The sequence below is a fragment of the Mustelus asterias genome, chromosome 3 (assembly GCF_964213995.1).
Source record: "Mustelus asterias chromosome 3, sMusAst1.hap1.1, whole genome shotgun sequence".
NCBI classification, from domain to species: Eukaryota; Metazoa; Chordata; class Chondrichthyes; order Carcharhiniformes; family Triakidae; genus Mustelus; species Mustelus asterias.
In genome coordinates, this window is record NC_135803.1 from 142651355 (window position 1) to 142657354 (window position 6000).

Below are 6000 nucleotides of genomic sequence, written 5' to 3' on the forward strand. Positions count from 1 at the left end.
TATAGGATAGGATAGGTTCCCTACATGTAGAAAGAGGCCATTCGGTCCATTGAGCCTGACTGACAACAATCCCACCCATGACCTATCTCCGTAACCCCACACATTTACCCTTTTAATCCGCCTGACACTTGACATTTAAGGTGGCACGGTGGCACAGTGGTTAGCACTGCTGCCTTACAGCACTAGGGACCCAAGTTCGATTCCAGGCTTGGATCACTGTCTGTGCGGAGTCTGCGGGTTCTTCTTGTGCCTGCATGGGTTTCCTCTGGGTGCTCCAGTTTTCTCCCACAGTCTGAAAGACGTGTTGGTTAGGTGCATTGGCCATGCTAAATTCTCCCTTAGTGTACCCGAACAGGCACCGGAGTGTGGCGACTAGAGGATTTTCACAGTGGATTCATTGCAGTATTAATGTAAGCCTACTTGTGACTAATAAATAAACTTTAATTTTAACATTTTTGACATGTTTCCAAGAGTGGCTGGTCTTAAAAAGCCCCAGTGTTGAATTACTCAAAATCCTGTTCTTCCCCCAAAGGGAATAACATCAGACACTTCCCCACGTTATACTCCATCTGCCAATTTTGCTCATTTAACCTGCCTGGCAGCCCCTTGCGAAAGGGAAGGGAAAGAATCTGTTACAAGGATGGAAAGAAAAGTGATTTTTTTTTCAAAATTCTGCAAATGCTCAGCAGGTCGTTAGTGAGAGACACAAAGTTAACAGATTAGGTTGATTATCACTCATCAGACTTGGACTTCAGGGTTTAACAGTTTATAAGCAAGTGTACATGGTCGGGGATAGGGAAGGGAGGACTAAAGCAGAGAGTCGAGGTTAATGAGGAATCATGGCACAATGCAAAAGGCAGTGGTACAAGAATTGATGGGTGTAGAGGAGGTGTAAAGGATAACGGTGGCACAGTGGTGAGCACTGCTGCATCACAGTGCCAGGGACCCAGGTTCAATTCCAGTCTTGGGTGATTGCCTGGGTGGAGTTTTCACATTCTCCAGTGGGTTTCCTCCGGCTTCCTCCCACACTCCAAAGATGTGCAGGTTAGGTGGATTGGCAGTGTTAAATTGCCCCTTAGTGTCAGGGGAATTAGCAGTGAAAATACATGGAGCTGCAGAGCTGGGACCTGGGTGGGACTGTTGTCCATGCAGGCTCGATGGGCTGAATGGCCTCCTGCTGCACTGTGGAGATTCTATGAGAACCATTAGCTACATCTGCTGTGTCAGAAAGGGGAAGTAATAATTCTGATCAGCAAGATGAAAGGCTGATCTGTTTCTCGTTTTGTCCCTGTCTTAAGTGGGTGGGATGTATAAAATCCATTTCTCCACACCTGTTTACCCGCCCACGAATGGGAAGCTGAAGATAGTTAAAGCAATGGTTAAGATGTGTCCTTATTGGAAAATAAGGCAACTTTCAATTCATCCCTTCTGGGGTCGCTTCAGTTTAGTTACAATGAAAAAGGGGAATTGCTCCGGCTTAGATCAGGTAGTCAGACTGGTTCCACCCTTTGGTGAACAGAGAGATCGGATCCCAACAACTAGTTAGCCACTGTCCCAGTGCAACAAGATCAAAGCTACTGCTCCATGGAGATGAACACACACTCAGTCACTCACTCAAATCCTATTGCCAGCGCCAGCTGTCCATTTGCTCGCAGTTTGGAAAGTTTGGGAAAGTTTGATACTCACTGGGAGTCGGGTCCGACCATGAGAGCATCCTGTGTTGTGCCACGTGACTGCCCGCTGCTCTGGAGACAGCGAAACTCACTGAAATCCCAATGAATGGAGGTAGACAGAGAGCAGCAGACACAAGGCAGAGAGAGAGCAGCACTGTGCACAGAGAGCAGCAGACACAAGTCACAGACAGAGAGAGAGAGCAGCATTGTACACAGAGAGCAACAGACAGAGAGAGAGAAGTACTGTGCACAGAGAGCAGCAGACACAAATCACAGACAGAGAGAGCAGTACTGTGCACAGAGAGCAGCAGACACAAATCACAGACAGAGAGAGAGAGCAGTACTGTGCACAGAGAGCAGCAGACTAAAGTCACAGACAGACAGAGAGAGAGAGAGCAGTACTGTGCACAGAGAACAGGAGATATAGGGAAGAGAAAGACAGACAGAGAGAGAGAGAGAGCGCAGCACTGTGCACAGAGAACAGCAGACACAAGGCAGAGACGGACAGATAGATAGAACATAGAACAGTACAGCACAGAACAGGCCCTTCGGCCCACGATGTTGTGCCGAGCTTTGTCTGAAACCCAGATCAAGCTATTTCCTCCCTATCATCCCGAAGTACTCCATGTGCCTATCCAATAGCTTCTTAAATGTTCCTAAAGTGTCTGACTCCACTATCCCTGCAGGCAGTCCATTCCACACCCCAACCACTCTCTGCGTAAAGAACCTACCTCGGACATCCTTCCTATATCTCCCACCATGAACCCTATAGTTATGCCCCCTAGTTACCGCTCCATTCACCCGAGGAAATAGTCTTTGAACGTTCACTCTATCTATCCCCCTCATCATCTTATAAACCTCTATCAAGTCTCCTCTCAACTTCCTCCGCTCCAAAGAGAAAAGCCCAAGTTCCCTCAACCTTTCCTCATAAGACCTACCCTCCAAACCAGGCAGCATCCTGGTAAATCTCCTTTGCACTCTTTCCAGTGTCTCCACATCCTTCTTGTAGTGAGGTGACCAGAACTGCACACAATATTCCAAATGTGGTCTCACCAAGGTCCTGTACAGTTGCAGCATAACCCCACGGCTCTTAAACTCAAACCCCCTGTTAATGAACGCCAACACACTATAGGCCTTCTTCACGGCTCTATCCACTTGAGTGGCAACCTTCAGAGATCTATGGATATGAACCCCAAGATCTCTCTGTTCCTCCACATTCTTCAGAACCCTACCTTTGACCCTGTAATCCACATTTAAATTTGTCCTACCAAAATGAATCACCTCGCATTTGTCAGGGTTAAACTCCATTTGCCATTTCTCAGCCCAGCTCTGCATCCTATCTATATCTCTTTGCAGCCTACAACAGCCCTCCACCTCATCCACTACTCCACCAATCTTGGTGTCATCAGCAAATTTACTGATCCACCCTTCAGCCCCCTCCTCCAAGTCATTTATAAAAATCACAAATAGCAGAGGACCAAGCACTGATCCCTGTGGCACTCCGCTGGTAACCGGTTTCCAGTCCGAAAATTTTCCATCCACCACCACCCTCTGTCTTCTGTTAGATAGCCAGTTACCTATCCAATCGGCCAAACTTCCCTCTATCCCACACATCCTTACTTTCTTCATAAGCCGACCGTGGGGGACTTTATCAAACGCCTTACTAAAATCCATGTATATGACATCAACTGCACTACCTTCATCTACACACTTAGCTACCTGCTCAAAAAATTCTATCAAATTTGTGAGGCAAGACTTGCCCTTCACAAATCCGTGCTGACTATCCCGGATAGAGAGAGAGAGAGCAGTACTGTGTACAGAGGAAAGGTCACAGGCAGAGACAGAGAGAGAGTTCAGGACTGTGCACAGAGAACAGGAGACACAAGGCAGAGACAGACATGGGCAGCACAGTGGAACAGTTTCTGTCTCTGCTGCCTCACAGCGCCAGGGTCCCAGGTTCAATTCCAGCTTCAGATAACTGTCTGTGTGGAGTCTGCACATTCTCCCCGTGTCTGCATGGGATGCTCCAGTTTCCTCCCACCCAACCCAAGATGTGCGGGTTGGGTTGATTGGCCATGCTAAATTGCCCCTGTTCAGAACTCCCACTTAACTGACGAAGGAGCAGCGCTCCAAAAGCTAGTGGCTTTTGCTACCAAATAAACCTGTTGGACTTTAACCTGGTGTTGTGAGACTTCTTACCGTGTTTACCCCAGTCCAATGCCGGCATCTCCACATCATTTCACAGCATTACCACTGCTGTGTCTCCCACTAAGAACAACCTGGGGGTTAGCATTTTGGGTGGCACAGTGGTTAGCACTGCTGCCTCACAGCGCCAGGGACCTGGGTTCGATTCCCGTCTTGGGTCATTGCCTGTGTGGAGTTTGCACATTCTCCCTGTGTCTGTGTGGGTTTGCTCCGGGTGCTCCGGCTTCCTCCCACAGTCCAAAGATGTGCAGGTTAGGTTGATGGGCCATGCTAATTTGCCCCGAGTGTCAAGGGGTCTAGCGGGTTAATGCGTGAGTTTACGGGGATAGCGCCTAGGTGGGATTGTTGTCGGTGCAGCCTCGATGGGTCAAATGGCCTCCTTCTGCACTGTAGGGATTCTAGAGAAGAGATTAGAACTGTACGCAGAGAACAGGAGACACAAGGCAGCGGGAAAGAGCAGTGCTGTTCACGGAGAATGGTGAATTAGTGTCCCGGGATGCATGGGTTAGAGGGATTGGCAGGGTAAATATGTGGGATTACGAGGATAGGGCCTGGGTGGGATTGTGGTCAGTGCAGACTCGATGGGCCGAATGGCCTCCTTCTGCACTGTAGCGATTCTAGGATTCTATGAACTGGACTAGTCAAATAAATAGTATGGCTGCAACAGCGGGTCAGAGGCTAGGAATCCTGTGGCAGGTAAGTCACCCTCTGATTCTCCAAAGCCTATCCACCAGCTACAAAACACAAGTCAGGGGCTATTAATAAAAGGAGTCTTGTGGCTGTGTCCCCACCTCTGAGCAAGGAGCGCTGGGTTCAAATTGCACCCCAGAACTCGGTTGCCAAGGTTCATAACTTGGCCGAACAGGTTGAATATCCCGAATATTCCAATGGCAGAGAGTAAGCACCGGAGACATTCCCGGTCAGCTGTGTGATGGAAAGAAATTGGAGACTCGACAATCCGTAGCTCCAGACTGCAACATGCATGTAAAAGGGCATCAAATCAAAATGACTGCAGAAGCTGGAATCTGAAACCAAAACAGAAAATGCTGGAAAATCTCAGCAGGTCTGACAGCAGCTGTGGAGAGAGAAGGGTCACCCAGACTCAAAACGTTAGCTCTACCCTTTTGTATGTAAAAGGTTGTAATGACTTCAATCAGGCCATTGAGGTTGGCCTATTGGAATATGAACTCCCCGATTAAGGAGAGGGATCGTTCGGACAGAGTAGTTCCCATCTCTCTGGCCAAACATCTGTAAGGTGTAACCCCCCCAGACTTAAGTACCTCTGGAAGGTTGCCCCTGGCAGGGGAAAAACCCGGGAGGCAATGCGCTGGAGGGCAACAGATAAGCTTCAATGTTTATTTTTCCTAGAGAGATTGGTTTGTTATACTGTGCTAATGTTATTTGTTGAATTATAATTTATGGGGTGTATTTAGAAGGCAATGCCCTGGAAAACTATAACCTACACCGAACCCTTTCTTAATGAAAGGTAGTACTTGGTGGTTATTGGTAAACGGATGGTGTTAGCTGTCGGTAATTTTGAATAATGTAACTTTTGCAACAGTATTTTGTAATTTGTATTTTGTAATTGTTTTGTAATAATTGTTTGTAATAAAGAAAAGATATCCCTGATTAAGGTGTCAATTGATGGGCCAATCAGAGAGTCTTTTCTTTGTATTTAACAGGGAGTGTCAGTTCCTCTGGCACTCCTGAAGGTAGTCTGCTGACTGATAGCACTCTGTGTACTTTGTTGGAATTGTAAATAAAGGGATTTTGGTGAAGGGATTTCGGTCTCCAAAGACTTATTACAAAGGGCATGTTGCCATAGCAACTCAGACTCCTTGGCTGAAGGCGGGGCGCAGGGTGTCAGTTGACTAGATCAGATTAGTGCCAACAGAACAGTGGTCCATCCCCATTTTGGCTGGTGGGTAGGGGGGAGGGGGGTGAATTGGGATCTGTCTCTTTGCCTTACCTGTGGTGGAGGTTGAGGCGCTATGGATCAGACCTGGCTTTGGCCGGAGAACTCAGGAAGAGGTTGTTAGTAATGTCTTGCATTTACAGACCTTGTTTTGGATTCTCTGACAAGTGGATACATTCTCTCCACATCGACCCCTTTAACCATTCA